Genomic DNA, 17174 nt, shown 5'->3' on the forward strand with positions numbered 1-17174 from the left:
ACATTTTTCTTATTGTTGGATCATTTTCATTTCCTTTGAAAATGATTTGTTCTTCTCCTTTGACCACTTACCTGTTGGAAAAACTGTTGTTATTTAAAAATGGAAGCACTGGTAGTGAAAAATATTAAGTAGTTATTAGATGAATTATCAGTATTTTTAATAAAAAAGTGTTCTGCATATTTTCCATTTGTTTTCATGGCTAACTGGATGTTTGTATGTTTATGTATGTATGTGTATATATAATATATACGTGTATATATAGACATGTATACACACACACAGTATATGTATACTTACCTCTCAATGCACCAACAGTCTGATTCAGTTGATGAGAGAACTCTGTTCATCAACCAGGATATATATAATTTAGTAGGTAAGTTTTAGAGAGGTGGCTGAAATTCAGAGAATTTAAGTGACTTACTTGACCATGGTCAAATAGTTTTAGATATAGGATTTGAGTCTGTCTTTCTGAAACCAAGTTCAATATTTACAGTATGTCATACCTCCTCATGTATTTATTTATATGTATAGGCAAATAAAATATATATATATATATACACACATTAAAATGATATTTACTACACATGTCATGCTTTAATACAGATGTTTGCTATATAAACTAAAAAAGTTTTCTGCATTTACCATCATATAACTGCCTCTTGGACATTTCCAACTGGACCTCCCAAAGACGTCTCAAATCTGCTTGTGCAAAGTGGAGTCTTTTATATTTCCCCTAAATGTACACCCCTTCTGAATTTTCCTGTTATTGTTGAGTGCTCTCAGCTTACGTCTAGTCGGGTACCAAATCTTGTCATTTTTATTTTGTAAGATGTCTCATGTACATCCCCTGCTCTACACTCACACAACCACTTCCCAAGGCAGGTAGGTGGTACACTGATAGACTTGGAGTAGGGAAGTTGTTTGGTTTTCAGTTGTATCTGACTCTTCAAAATCCCTTTTTGGGGTTATCTTGACAATGATACAGTGATACTGGAGTGGTTTGCCATTTCCTTCTCCATCTCATTTTACAGATGAGAAACTGAGGCAAATAGTGTAAAGTGATTTGTCCAGAGTCACATAGCTAGTAAGGGTCTGAGGCCAGATTGAGACTCATAAAGAAGTCTTTCTGATTCCAAGTTCAGTGCTCTAACCACTGTACCACCTAGCTGAATTCAAGTTTCTATCTAGCCTCAGACACTTATTTAACTTTATGACCCCAGGTAAGGCTCAGTCTCTCACAGCTTTAGTTTCCTCATCTTTAAAATGAGAATAGTAATAGCACTTATCCAGCTAGGTTGTTGTGAGGATTAAATGAAATTAACTATAAAAACTTGGCAAACCTTAAAGTGTTACCGAAGTGCTTTTACTATTTTTAATTTCATGTACTTGTCACTTCTTACCTAAACTTTTACCATAGCCTGTTTTTTCTTCCTGCTTCATATTTCTCCATACTACACTGCATCATCCTCCACAAAACCACCAAAGGTCTGACTTCTCACCATGCTTCTTGCTACCAAACTACAGTACCTTCCTGTTATTACCTTTAGATAAAAAGCTCCAATGTTACTTAATATCTGTTTTGTACATTTTATACGCACATAAACACATACACCTACACATATGTTTTATGTTGTCTACTTTAGAACTCTTTGAGGGTAGAGACTTTCATTTTTCCTTGTATTTTCACTACCTAAGCAGTGTTTAGTAGTTAGTAACTGTTTAATGTTTGTTGCTTGATAATGGGGAGAATATAATATTTTTAAAAATGGAGATTTTATGAAATATTTTTTCATGAGACTTTTATTTTTGTATAATTCACTTTATTTTTCCTTGGAAACTTGATAACAAATTATGTTCATCAACTTTAGTTAGATCAGTTAAGGGTAACGCTTCATCTATTTTGACTATAGGGCAGTTGCTTTTAACATAATTTGTCTCAAACGGAGATCTACTTTAATAAGTTTAGATGTTAATTCATTATTGCATTAGTCTCTCTGGAAATTAGGAAGATTGCAGATACATTATCTGTGACATAATGAGTTTTTAGTCTTTAATGCTATCTTAAATTCCCCTTTATTCTTGTTCCTGCCCGCAAGGAGATTCATTTTACTATAATAGAATATTAGGGGCAGAATTGGAAATTACTTGAGGATTTTGGAGATTTGAAGGTCAGATCAAGATTTTTTTTTTTTACATTTACATACTTAAAGTGATAATGCAAACCTGATCAAACTTACTCCGAATAAAAATATCAGACATGGATTTTTTTTTTTAAAGAACATTTAGAAACTTGTCTTCAATGTAAGTCACTGCAGTTTGTGCTATGGTAAAGCCCTAATTATGTGTAATATTTTTAGTAGAAATACTCTCATTGCAAAATGAATGCAGTTGGTAAAGTTATGTTTTTAAACTTTTATACTAAAATTTTTTATGTATTTAGTCATTAACAAGAGAAATACAGGTGATAAAATTATCTTTACCGCTTTCCCAAAAGAAGTCTTTCTCTCTGGGGTTTTCCCCTATCCTTTTCTGTGTTGGAAGAATTTCCAACTAGGAGTTATGTAAATTGATGAAATCACAGGTCTAGACCCCTGTTCTTGTCTGATCTTTGACAGTTTTGGAAACTCATGCCATCTTACTTTGTTTTATCATTTGAAAAGTTATTAAGAAAAAGAAATTTACGTAACCTTGTATATTTAAAAGGAATAACAAGTTATATATATTAGCCTTGCAGTTTCATGCTCAATCTTTTTTATTATACTTATAGCATATTTATTATATAATTTCTTATGGAAATGCTTGTTTTATTCTATAAATTAAAAATAAAGGAGAGGGGAAATATCTTCACAAGAGATTATTAAAAAAGTTATTAGTAATAGCTACATTTATTAGTAATGGCTACATTAGATTAAAAAGACAGATGGCTGGAATGGGATTCCACTGATTGAATTTTTTGTTTAGTTTGTTTTCATGGCTTTACTTACAGTGTTAGCTACAAGAATTTTAGTAAAACTATTTAAACCCCTTTCTTTCAAGCCTTTTTTTTTCAAGACAGAGTAAGCTAATTATTATCCAGTCTTGCATGGAACAGTCTCTTTGATGCTTTACTCCTTTTGAGACTTAATGGGATAGCATAACTTTAGAGGTAACTGGGAAACTTACACTGTTATAGTCTGTCCTAAAGGGTTAGCTGTGACAGTTCCTAATGAGTACAGTTAAATTTTCATTGAAAAAAAGGTAGAAATAGCTGCTTTTTAGATCAGCTTGCCTAAGAGTGTCTGATGACAAAAAAAATTACGTTTCTTTTTTTAATAATGCAGTTGAGTTATCTATGTAATGGAGAAGTAGTTGCACATGATAGTAGAAAGATATCAGTTCTGTAAAGTGATATATTTTGGAGGAGATACTAAATTTGATGGTGGAAAAAATAAGCTTTATAAATGGAACATTTAAGAGACTACCTTTTTATGGTTGCTTTTCAGTTTAGGGCTGCCTTTACGTGCACCATTTCAGTTTGGCAGCAACAATAAATGGCTGAAGGAAATTGAAGATGATAATTCAACATTTCAAGATGCTTCTGCTAAAACTAATGTCGTCCCATCCAGAGTTTGAATTTAAAGCTTACACTAAACGGTATTCACAGTATTTTGGAGCCATAGACCTCATAAAAATCATGGTGATGTGACTTGAATTATGTTATTAAAATGAATAGGGAGTAATATGTTCATTTCCTAAGGAGTTGCATGTGTATAATAGAAGAGAAAATTGTGTAAAAATGATGTAAAAAGATGTATATGAGTTTTTTGTGTATGTGATCCATTGGATTTTATAGTTTTGGAGATTTAATTATAGCAATACCAGAAAGACCTTGATACCATGTTTTTATGGATCTCGTAGGTCATATTAAGATGCAACTTGTATATTTTCAATTGCATGTATTTAGCAACTTTTACTATAATTTTATTCTAAAAATCACAACTCTGATTTTACTTTAAGAATAAAACTCAAATGCCTGAAGCATTGCCTAGCACATTTGGAGGTTGTAACTTGCCAAGTTTCTATAGTAAGTTATTTATAGGATTTCTTTTTGTAGTAATAAAAAACTGGAAACTAAGGAAGTGTCTTTCTATTGAAGAATGACTGAACAAATTATGATCCATGAATGTAATGGAATATAATTATGTTGTAAGGAAGAATGAAAGGAAGAGTTTCAGAGAAACCCGAGAAGATAAATGAACTGATGCATATTAAAATGAGCAGAGCCAGGAGAACAATTTATTAAATAACAATGTAAAAATGAACAGAACTAAGAAAACCTAAGACCTAAGAACTCTTGGTGCAATGAGCAGCTGCTGTGTTGGAGGCATGATGATGATAAAGCATGCTATCTCCTTCCAGAAAAAGGTGATAGACACAAGGTGCAGAATAAGACATACTTTTGACCATGGCCAATGCAGGAATTTATTTTGCTTCATTGTGCAAATTTGTTAAAAAGGTTTTTTTTTTCTTTTTTTGTTTCCAACGGGTGAGAGAGATTTAAAACATTTTTTTGGTAATTGGAAAACCTGCCAAATTGAATTTTATAAATGAACTAGTCATTTCTTGAATCTATTATTAAACACCTTTACATGGACACTGTCAACAATGTATACCATATTTTAAATTTGCTCCTGAAATAGGCTGATGAGACCTATTTCCCTAAAAGGAAAACCAGAAAGGATTTTTCACCAAGTTGTGTTCATACATACATTTTAAAGTAAGAACATTCCAAAGTTGACTTTCATTGTATGATGTTACTGCTGACTCCTCTAAATGGTTTAAACTAATTTGCTTAGTACAATCCATCACTAAACATTGAGAGCCTGCTATGTACCCCACACTGAAATAAGTCCTGGAATACAAAACACTGAAGGGTCCCTTCTCTCAAGGAGCTAAGTATCTAATGAGGGAGACAAGAAGTGACTATGTAAAAACACGGAAGTCACTGGAATTAAAAAGGGTTGGTAAAATCTTCCTGTAGAAGATAGGATTTTAGTTGGGTCTTGAAGGAAGCCAGAGGGCAGAGGTGAGGAGGATGAACATTTTTGGGAGGAACATGGGGGAAAGCTGGAAAAAATTCCCAGAGCAGAAAGAATGTCTTCTTAGTGGAACAGCCAGAAGGTCAGTGTCACTGGATCAAAGAGTAGGAGCTGGGGAGTAAGGTATAAGAAGACTATATAAGAGAGATTATAAAGGATCTTAAAAGAAAAACAGGATTTTGTTTTTGTTCCTGGATGCAATAGGGAGCCATTAACACTTATTACACTGTGGGGAAATCACTTTTGGGGCTGACTGGAAGATGAGACTTGAGGCACGCAGACTCACTAGCAGGATATCACAAATAGTCAGGTGTGAGGTGATGAGTCTGTACTAGATTGCTGGCAGTGTCAAAGGAAAAAAAAGTGAGTATTCGAGAGGTGTTGCAAAGGTGAAATTGACAGGCTTTTACAGCAGATTGGCTATGGAGGTGAGGAGTGAGAATTTAAGGATGATTTCTAGGTTTAGATTCTGAGGAACTGGAAGAATGGTGATGCCATCTATTATACTAGAGAAGGTAGGAACTGGGGGAGGGTTTAGAAGGCGAAAAGAAAATGAGCTTGGTTATGGACGTGCCGAGTTTACAATGTCTACTGGACATGATTGATACAAATGTTAGGGGTACTCAAAAGTACATAAATACACATTTAGTATGTATGTATGAAAACATACTCTGGCATTCAAAGTCTTGACTTTTATACTAGCATAGGGATTTTTTTTACCTGAAGTGTGTGAGCTCTGGTCACATTATTCCCAAAGGCCTTTTTAAAAAAATCTAATTTAATAATGATGGAATGTTGATGAAGTCCTCTGATGGGAGATATATTTGTGAGATATATGAAGAAATAAAACTTTTTGGATGTTTGGGCATTGTTTGGGGGGCAATAAAAAGAATGCTTCTTATGCCAAATAGAAGTATCTGTGAATTAAGGCTTAAAGAATTTTAACTGTTAGATTTTTATCTGTTGTTTTTCAGGATTGTAGACAGTAGTAATAAGGGATCTTTATGACACTCTTATTTCCTTAGTTGCTGGTAGTACACTAAGAAATGTGGAACCATATTTCATTGTAATGTTAATTGTTCATTGATGTTATGTGGCAACATAACTTTTACCTAATAGGTAAAATTGGAACTATCCCTAAAATTTGAAATGATCCCTTATATGTTCTCTTACATAATTTAAATAAATGTAATATTTCTTAACCTATTTAAGATGTTGTAGTTTGCAGTAATTTAATTTATATGTCTTGAGGACTATAAATTTCAGTAGCAGTCTTTATGAAAAATGTCAATGAGGGTTTTGCTTTTAAGGAATATTTTCTGAATACACATAGGCTTAACAATGCATATCTTATAATATGTGCTTTGATAATTTATCCATATAATTCTTATATAAATATCGTACTTAGATTTTTTTTTATACTGCCTATGAAACTCAAACATTTAATTTGTAATCATTTAACACCACAAATGATAGAAGAGGTATGTCTTGACTGCCTCCTCCCTTCAAACTCAGAATATTTTTGGCCTTCCACATTTTTTGGCAGAGTAAAGGGAGAGCCTTCCACAATTCTCTTAAAGTTTAGAAACAAGAATATGTTTAAGGGAGATATTATTCAAGAAGGAAATCTTTGATTTTTCTCAAAGATCAAGTTAGGAATTGAGTTAGTTTCTGTAAAATACAGAGCTGTCAGAGCTAGAAAATTTTACTGAGTCACTTTTACTTGGTCTTAAATGAAAAGAACTTTCTTATCCTTCTTTATGATAAAATATTTTTTCAAATATTTCAAGGAAAACTAAGAAACAGAATATTGTGGGAATGGAAAATGCACTAGAGTTTGGAATCAGACCACAACCAAAAACCTCTCTGACTTTCAGTTTCATCTGTGAAATGGGAATTATTGTGAGGAAAGGATATAATATAGAATATAATCCTTTATGAAACACCATACAAATGTGAAGTATTGTTACAATAAAATCACAGTAAGTTTTCATTTTGAAATGCAAATTGATTACACAGAAGTTGGAAGGGATGTTTTTCTTTGTGAAGCCTTGGACCATAGTTATTTTCCCAAGAAAACCCTAAGAAATGTGTTATGCCATTGATAAAAGACAAATTTTATACATGTTGTGGATCAAGACCACATGAAGGCAAGAACAGTTAGGTAGTTGGCAACTAGTATACAATTCTGATGTTAAAGTTAATCACTTATTTATTTTAAATGAGGAGTTGTTGGTTAAAGTCATTATTGCCCATGAGTAAATGATGTTTGAATTTCTACAAAGGGTATTTGAGTCCTACCCTGTGTAGCATTTCTTAGCACCACCACAGCTCAATCAATCTTTTTGTATGTGTGCTGACATCAGCAATTAAGGCATAGGCTCTTAGAAAATTTATGAATTAGTGTTCTGTTTATACTTCTCTTGTGAATCATTCCTTAATTTAACTAACTGTCCGCAGTAGGGAAGAATATCTTTATATGTGTCTTTTTTTATTTCTATAGACATATAGATATAATCATATAGACAGACATATATAGTCATATCTATAGAAATAAATAGGTATCTATACACAAATACAATTTCATATATAGTATATATATATCCATATAAACACCAACATGTATGTGTATCTATGTATCTATCACCTATCTATATCTTCTCTACTCCTGACCCCTTGACTCCCAGTATACCCTACTCTAAACTGCCCGCTTTGTGTTAAAGAAAGCCTCATTCTTCCAGTTACCTGGTTCAAAACTTTGAAATCATTCCTGGCTTTTCTTTTTCCCTCTACTCTGACAAGAGATCCTATTTAGCCTGTTTCCAGTCTCTTATTTCTCACTAATCTACCTAGTTGCCAAAATCGTCTTCCCTGGACACAAATCTGACCATAGCATTCTTTGACTCAAACAGCTCCAGTGGTTCATTGTTGCTTCTGGAATAGAATACAAATTTCTAGGCTGACATATTTGGAGGGCACTTAAGACTCTCTACAGTCTGATTCCATTGTCCCTCTCTAGATGTTATTTTTTAAATACACGTTCATTCATTTAATCCACATTATTTACATTTAATTCACATTTATTCTTTATTACTACCAAAATGGCTTCCTAGTTCCCCGTCATCACTTTCCAAATCTATCTCTAGGCCTTTGTCCTTGATCTTCCCCCATATCTGAAATGTACTTTTTCCTCCTTTCCACCTCTCAGAATCCTTAGCTTACTTCAGCTCTTAGCTCTGGTGTAACTTTCTAGAAGAAATCTCTCCTGGTTCTCCTAATTTGTGCACTCTCCCTCGAGGTTAATTTATATTTACTTATCTAAGTGCATGTTGTAGTCTGCAGTGGAGTATTCCCCAGGGGAACATAAAATGGAGAGCAAGGATGTTCTATTTTGTTTTTGTATCCCAAGTACTTAACATAATGCCTTGCTTTTAAGGGACAGGGATAGGGAATTACCTTTGACTTCCTTAGTATAGGAAGCTCCTAAGTGTAGAAATGTTATTAATTGAGGCAGGCCTGTATCTTTACTTATCTACTTAGAGAATTGTGTAGAGCACTGAGTGGTAAATAACTTACCCAGGGTCACAGAGCTTGTATATATGTCAGAGTCATCTTGAATTCATATTTTCCTGGCTCCAAGGTCAACTATCTACTTTGACATAAAGTCCTTCTTATATTGGCAGCTCAATGGCTCAGTACATAGAGTACTGGCCCTGGATTTAGGAAGACCTGAGGTCAAATGCAGTCTCAGACACTTACTAGCTGTGTGACCCTGGGCAAGTCACCTAACCTCTGTTTACCTTAATCCACTGGCAAAGAAAATGGCAAACCATTCCAGCATCTTTGAGAAGAAAACCCCATGAACACATGGGGTCATGAAGAGTTGGACACAACTAAACAACAATACCTAATATTATATGTTTATGGTCTATATACACAAATATAAAATAGAAAACTACCCTGCCAGTTATATTATTTCTACCTCAGTCCTTCACTCAGCAGGAGCATCTGTGAAAGACTGTGGAGCAATGATACACATTTCATACTAAATGATGCCTTCATTGACCCTCAAAGAAGCTATTGGGCATGATCTAGCTTCAGTCAGAGGTTACAGCTTCTGAAGAGGACCATGTCATGAAAAAAAAACAAACTCAAAAAAATTCTGAAAAGCACCTTCAAAAACCTCAAAAGATTTTATCCCATGATATTTTAGGAGTCTCTTCTTCAAGCATCTTACAACCTTTGAGAGTGTTCTTTACCCTTCTTGTTCTGCTAAAACTATACTTATCACTTTAAAAAAGAAGAGCCTGTTCAATAATGCTCACAAAGTTGATTAATATAACTGATGAAAATTCCTTGTCCTAATAATTTAGCCTGTGTTAGTGAGAGAAGTGACTATGAGCCCTTCACCCAACTTTCCTAAGTTTCATCAATTTTTGCTCATCACACATATTCAGATGTGCTGGTTCTGGCAGAAACTTTCAATATGTTGTATATGACGATTAGATTTTATCACCGTTGTAATAAAGAAGAAGAAAACAAACTGTATCTTTGCTTTGAGGTTGGTTTCTAGGCAAATCGGGTTATTCAGATAATCCTTTACAGGAGAAGACAGAATGACTGGGTCCAGGGTCTGCTGTTCTGTTTAAATTGGCCATGCTTATACTGATTTTTCACTCCCTGTACCTGGAAGCAGTGATGATCCAGCTGGTATCAATATTTAATTTGCATACCAGATTTCAAGAATGATCAGAAACTATACCTAATTAACACTGCCACCACATTTGGCTACTACTATTTATGGTAGAAACTCAATTGTCAAGCATGGTTATGACTAAAAGTGTCTTTCAGTTTGGTCAGGGATTAGTATTATTTAAGAAGCATAATATGGCTCATTTTACTTTGTACAATGAAAGGAGGGATAGGACCTGTGATTTCATTAATATAGGGAATTCCGAGATATGGAAACTCCCTCTAACAATGCAGTTTGGTGCTCTCTGTGACCTATAATTTTAGAGAGTTGTCTTAGAGTCCTAGAGAGGTTAAATGACTTTGTGACACAGTTACATGATCAGTACGTGTCAGATATAGGATTTTGACCAAGGTCTTCTGGCCTTGAAGGCCAGTTCTCTTGATTCACTTTACCAAACTGCCTCTATTGTACAGCAATTATATATTTTTTAACAAATCACATATTAATTTTGTAAGTAGAACAGATTCTTTAAATTCTCATTTAAAGAACCCTATAGTAATCCTTTTAAAGAATGAAAACAAATTACAATACAGAATTTTCCGCTCCTAAGTCTTGTATTATAAATTCATCTCTTCTAGCTGAACACATCCTGCTACTCCAATTTAGCCAGTTTCTTCACATGTTTATTTTGTTTGGACGCACTACATTTATAGATCATAACCACTGGGTGGCAGTAAAAGAACATGGAAAATTCTTCACTTATTTTAAAATTTCTTAAAGTAAAAGTTACCCGTAAGGTAGTTTTATAAATGGGGGAAGAAAGAAATCTGGTATTTTAAACAAAAAAACTTGGCATACGGCTGTGGTACATGAGATACCAACTTATTTGAAGCATTAAACTTCTAGTCAGAGCCAAAGTCACAAAAAACACTTGTTGGGTTGCCAACACTTGCTCTTATAAATATCACTTATTTCAGCTGCTTTTAGTTCATAAACAAATTTATCTGACAACATTTTTGAGCAACTATTTTCTTCATATATGCTTCTGGATGAAAAAATAGATTAAGTGAAGTATTTTGTCATTGCTTTTGTGTACTGTGAACACACATTTTAAATGTTTGAGAGACAATGATAAGACCCATTCTTTTTCTGTGACAGCCTACTTTTAAGTTCCTCCCTCCCTGTCTTTTTTTTTTTTTTTTTTTAACAAAACAAAACAAAAACTGTTCTTTTAAATTTTGGAGAACTTAATTCCAAACAAAATTAATTGGTCAAATTTAACATAAAAAAAATTTCTTTGCAAATGTTCAATAATGGGACTCTCTTGGAAAACTTCAATCTAGAGGCAACTTATTCATATAAAGTTACAATGGCATAGTTCCAAGCTAAGTACCTTATTTATATTTCTTACTCTGGACTAAAAATAAGAAATGTCCAATTCTCAAGGCAACTTAGTAGGGAAACAAATACTTGCTTTCATTGTTTCTTATAAGAATTTTAAAAGTATTTAGAAACAAAAGCCTGCTTTATCCTAACATGTTTTCTCAACCTTTCTATTTTGTAATATAGAAAGCAGAATCTTCCTCCATTTTAATCAACTGTATTTCAGTCATTATGGGAAGAGGGTGGAGGAGTGTAAGGAGTCTCTTGTCCACCTGAGAGTCTAAAAATAAATTACGAAAAGAAATCGGCTGCAGACTGGGCAGGGCTGTGTTTGTCCACAACCTTTATTATTCTGAGATCCCTTCAGAAAAGATTTCTCCTTGCTGAGGTTGGTGCCTTCTCATTAGATTCAGAATCTAAGCTCTAAAATTTGAATTTATGTTTCTGGTTGGCCATTTTTCTTCTACTTTTGCTATATTTGGGACACTAAAGCTTTTAGGACATTTGCAGAAATAATATTTAGGGAAATTGTTTTTTTCCCCCATAAAGGTCACTAGGGCATAGCATTTCATTTTCCTTTGAGTATTAAAAAGCAAGGCATACCAATATTATCTATAGGAACTGAGACCTGAAATTTCCTCCTTTTGTTCCCCTAGCCCCCCAAAAATTTACTGAAAAAATATAAACAAATCTCCTGGACTTGGATTCCAGCAACTGGCATCTGCTACAAAGAAAACACTGAGAGAGGAAAAATTTAACTCCTATTTGCACCGTTTTCCTCTTAGAACAATTTTGTTTCTTTTCTTTCACTATTTGTGTTGACTTAACGCAAGATGAATTTGTTTGAGGCATATTTGTTTTAAATGTATTTTTTCTTTTTTAAGCCACTACAACTCAGACTAAATTCTGTTTCTAAGCAGACCAGACCTGTGGACATCCTAGAGAAATGGGTATATTTCCCACTCTTGCAAATTTTCAGGGAAGAAAATGTTAAGGTTTTCCTCATAAATCCTAACTTACAATCACAGACTCTCAAAGCTGGAATGATAATGAAAATGGAAATTTCCACAATGTTTTATAAAGACTCTCTCAGGTAATCCAAATCGGGTCCCCACATTATAGGTGAGAAAAACTGAGACATAGCCTGAGAGATCTGAGGGCGGAGTAGGGCCGTGAACTTAGGTCTTCTGACTCCAAATCCTTCCACTGTACTGCAGCTGTCTGAAAAGGCCCTTAGACACCATCTTGTCCAACTTGCTATCCCACTGACAATGTTCTTTCTTACATCTAGTAATTCTGTTAACTGCATGGCAGTAATCATTTGGTCACACAATTTTCATTTAGGATTTGTGCTATATGGATGATGAATGCATTTAAGGGAAATTATAAATATAACTTAATGATGCAAGGTTCATTTGTTGGTTGAAGCTAAATATAATTTTCTAGCTGTCTTTGCTGATTATGTAGAGAAGTCCTTCATGCTTCAGTATTTCATTTTTTTGTCCCAGATGTATCATTTCTATGTCTATTTTAGGGGTTGTAGAATTAATTTGACAGGTCTTAGGTTTTTCTTTTTTAAACAACTCTATTAATACTAGAAACATCCAACTTTTCCAGTAAAATGTTCTGCTGATTGAAAATGTCATGGTGTCATATACATAGATGATAGCAGTCTACTGAAAACAGCTTTGGGGAAAACTAGCTTCATTTTCCAGTTTTGTCAATTATTTTTTTATCTTGAGCAAATGACAGGAACTTTGTGCATCAATTTCTCTGCAAAATGGGTATAAAAACATCTGTCACCACTTTTAGGTAGAGGAAAGATCAGATAAAATTTATGAATTTATTTATTTGGGTTGGAAAAAATTAATACTGGCTATCTGTAAAATGAACTGGAGAAGAAAATGGCAAACTCCACCAGTATCTTTACCAAGACAGCCCCAAATGGGGTCACAGAGAGTTGGGCATGAGTGAAACAACTCAGCAACAATGAAAAACAAAATTAAAAAGATTTGAGCTCTTTGGAAGAAAGGGACTATACATGCTAGATGGTAATGATCCAGACCTATTATTTCATCAATGCAGGTGTGTTCATCCTTTGTTGCCAAAAAAGATCATGCCATCAGAGAAATGATGACATGACTTGTACTTGACTTTGTTTTGAGTGAGGGAGGGCTGTGCCAGTCACCAGCCTGACTTCTCTTCCAGAGCCATCTGAATCCAGTGACCACATATTCATCAGGATGACTGGAGATGACCCAGGATGAAGCAATTGGGGTTAAGTGACTTGCCCAAGGTCACAAAGCTAGAGAGTGTCAAGTGTCTGAGGTGAGATTTGAACTCAGGTCCTCCTGACTCCTGCACTGCTGCTCTATCCACTACACCACCTAACTGCCCCATCAACGCAAGTAACTTTGGGTGGAAACTCCTACCTATGCAAATCAGCTACTCCTCTGCAATTTATATTCTTAGAGTACTACCTTAGTCACTGAGACAGTAAATGACTTTCTTAGGGTCACACCTGCATATAGAACAGGCAGGACTTAAATCTAAGTTTTTCTGACTTTGAGGTCAGCTTTAGATTCACAATGCCAGGTTGACTCTCTTGTTTTTGGTGTTTTTTTATTTGTTGTCATGTCTGTCTTGTCAAGATCCCATTGGAGTTTTCTTTGGCAAAGATACTTGAGCAGTTTGCCATTTCCTTCTCCAGCTCATTTTGCAGATGAGGAAACTGAGGCAACAGGGTTAAGTGATTGGTCCAGGGTCAGTTATAATTATGTGTCTGAAGTCAGATTTGAATTAAGGAAGAAGAGTCTTTCTGACTCCACTGTACCACTTAGATTGACTCTCCAGTAGATGCCAAAAAAAAAAAAAAGTACCAGGTTGTTACTGCTTTCATTGAAAAAAAAATGGAAGTAGCCTTGGGGTTTTTTGTTTGCTTGTTTTTAGTTTCTCTGTATCTTTTATACTCTAAGGAAGGTTTCCAGGTTAACATTTTAAGAGAACGTCCTAGAAAGCTACAGTTTTCAGTACTTGTCAACTGGCATGTGTGCTTGAATGAGACCTCAAAGCAAAGTTTTATCTGCCCTGTTTGGCTAGTTGTGGTTTTGGTGGCTTTTTCATGATGTTCGTGCCAATCTCTGAAGGGAGTAAAATTCCTAAGAGGCAATGTAAAGCCCAGACAATTGAGTAGGTGTCAGTCTATCCAAGTTGGACTATTTTAGTTACTTTACAACTCCTACCAGGAATAAAAATGTAGCAAATAGAACGGGCTGGAGTACATTGTCCTTGGTAATGTTCCTTCAGAAGACGAGAGAACTGTGACTTTGTGAAACTTGTTGGTAAGGAAAGGGGTGTGTGTGTGTGTGTGTATGTGTGTGTGTGTGTGTGTGTGTGTGTGTGTTAATGAAATACCTCAATTGAACGGTATTTGCTTTGTCTTATTATTTTTTTTTTTTTGGAATAGAACCTATAAATTAAAAAAAAAAGCTATGAGACTCTGAAAGCAAACTTTGTCAACCACAACCTTCCCTGAGGGCACCCTAACCTTGTTATATCACTGTAAGGAAAGCAGACTTCCTTCCATCTTGCTTATCCATTGTGCCATAAAAGAAAACAAAAGGCAGATTAAATCAGTCTGAGCCATCTCAAAACCAACTGAAAGTCTTAGGAAATAGAGGAGTTCAGTTTGGAGAAAGTAATATCTTGAAGACTTTATATCTTTTGGATTATCACAATTAACCCATAAGAAATTAAGGATCTATGTTTTTCTATTAACCCACAAGACAAACCCCTATATCTTCCACAATATCCAAAATAGAATGCGGGAATACCATTTCTTATTACTAATCTTTTTTTTTTTTGGTATCAGGAAAATATAAAGAGTCAAATCATATTCTCTGGTCATCCTTCTCCGGCTCTCACTCCTGGAAACTTGGGCTCTGATAAGTGATATGTCAACTTATTATGAACCAGTTATTTCTAAACCATGCCTTGGGGTTGCATAAGTACTTCCCTCCCCTTCCAACTCTAGCTCCTACTCATGAGTTGTCTTCCGTATTAGAATATTTGTTGCTTCATTAGAATATTTGTCGTTTAGCACAGTGCCATAGTAAGCAAATGAAAAATGCTCTTCCTTCCTTCCTTCCTTGTTTCCTTATTTCCTTGTTTCCTTCCTTAGTTTCCTTAACTGAAAAATGAGGCAGTTTTACTAGATGACTTTTAAGTCTTCTTTTCCTTCTGACATCCTTCTGATGGAACTTTCCTCTGGTATATGCATCCAGTAATGTAGGATGCCCTAAAGTTCTCAGTTTAATAGCTAAAGAGAAGTTAAATGATTTGCCTAGGATCACATCGTTCATGACTGATTTATCCATATTCCAAGTTCAAGCTTCTAGCCACTAAACTACCTAATCTAGGACTAACCAAAAGCTTGATTGCATTATAGGGGGCTTGTGATCTGTGTGAGTGAAGGGAGTACCTATATTTGAAGTTTTAATTCCTTAAAGTATTGAAGCATTGATGCTATAGTCGTATACAGAGTATCCCAAAAATCCTTGAGTAATTGATTAGAATGATATATGACTGGAAAAGCAAGTGAAATCATCATGTAGTAAGAGATAGAGGACAAACAGAAGTCTTCTTGGTCCACTGGTACTCAAAAAATGGCAAGAGAACTAAACAAATTCCCCCAGTATATGGTAGACTTCATTATGGGAATACACAGACAAGAATGACATGGCAAGAAAAAACACGGATGGGTTGGAATCTACACTCTAGGGTTGTTGGGAGTACCCACATCAATGAGATCAAAGATCCATGAAATTATTGAAGTATAAGGTATCAACTGAAATCCACCTCAAAATTATCCAGCTCAGGGCATGGCCACTGTGGAATGCCTCATTTTAAGTCACCTCCAAATGCATGGGTAAAGGCAGGGTAAAGAACTGATCTACTGAAGGGCATTATTCAAAACTGACATTTTAACAATGGACAGTGATGTCCAAACACAAAACTTTTATGTGAGCCTAATTGAGGCTTTGCTTCTCCATTTTGCATTAATTCCTCAACTGCTTCTTCCACTCATTCACAAATAGAGTAAGGCTGTGCCATCAGTGGAAAAGATAGGATGCTTGGTTTCCTGTCTGTGATGGCAGGAACACATATGTCCAACTCACCTAATAGCTGTAATCAGCTATTCAGGTATCAATTAAAAAAGCGGTAGCTGCATTGGGCAAGATGTGAAACTGGGATTGCATCTCTCACAAGGCCTCTCTTTCCAGTTCTAATTTTAGCAGTATCTTTTAATATAGGCTCTGAGAAATCGTTAATTGCCTAGGGACTATATTAAAGATTGTATAGTTTGACCCATAGATAGCGCCTATCTTTTGAATCAGAGGTTGATTATAGATTGATGAATGCCGAAAATAACCTTATGTTGCTTATAATTATTTTCTCAAGGAGACGGAGCAAGATATAAAAGTGGTCATTAGTAGAATAATTGTATTTGAAATCAACTTATTCCTCATGTAAGATATTATTTTGGAGGAGCTCAGGCCTGCAGTATTATTTTTAATAAGAAACTTCATAGGATCATAAAATTCTGAGCTAGAAAAGGCTGTAGAAGGCATGTCTCTCAGGTTGTTATGTAGACAAAATATTTGTAAAGTACTTAGCACAGTGACTGGCACATAGTAGGCACCTGATAATGCTTGTTTATACATGCATACATATATACATGCATACATACATGAATACACATGTGTATATCATATATGTGTATATGTGTATGTGTGTATATCTCAAACCCTTCATTGTACAGGTGATAAAATTGAGGCCTAGAGAAGCGAAATGATTTTTCCCAGAGTTAGTGAGTAGCAAAACTGGAATTTGAACTAAGGTCCTTTGACCTAAAATATAAAACTCTTTCAGGGCATTGGAATAGACTTTGAAAATATGGTTGCTATGGTCACCAGATCATAATTTAGGATTCCGTTAAAAAAATAAGCCAGGACACATTT

Source organism: Notamacropus eugenii, chromosome 1 (genome assembly GCF_028372415.1).
Source record: "Notamacropus eugenii isolate mMacEug1 chromosome 1, mMacEug1.pri_v2, whole genome shotgun sequence".
Classification (NCBI taxonomy): Eukaryota; Metazoa; Chordata; class Mammalia; order Diprotodontia; family Macropodidae; genus Notamacropus; species Notamacropus eugenii.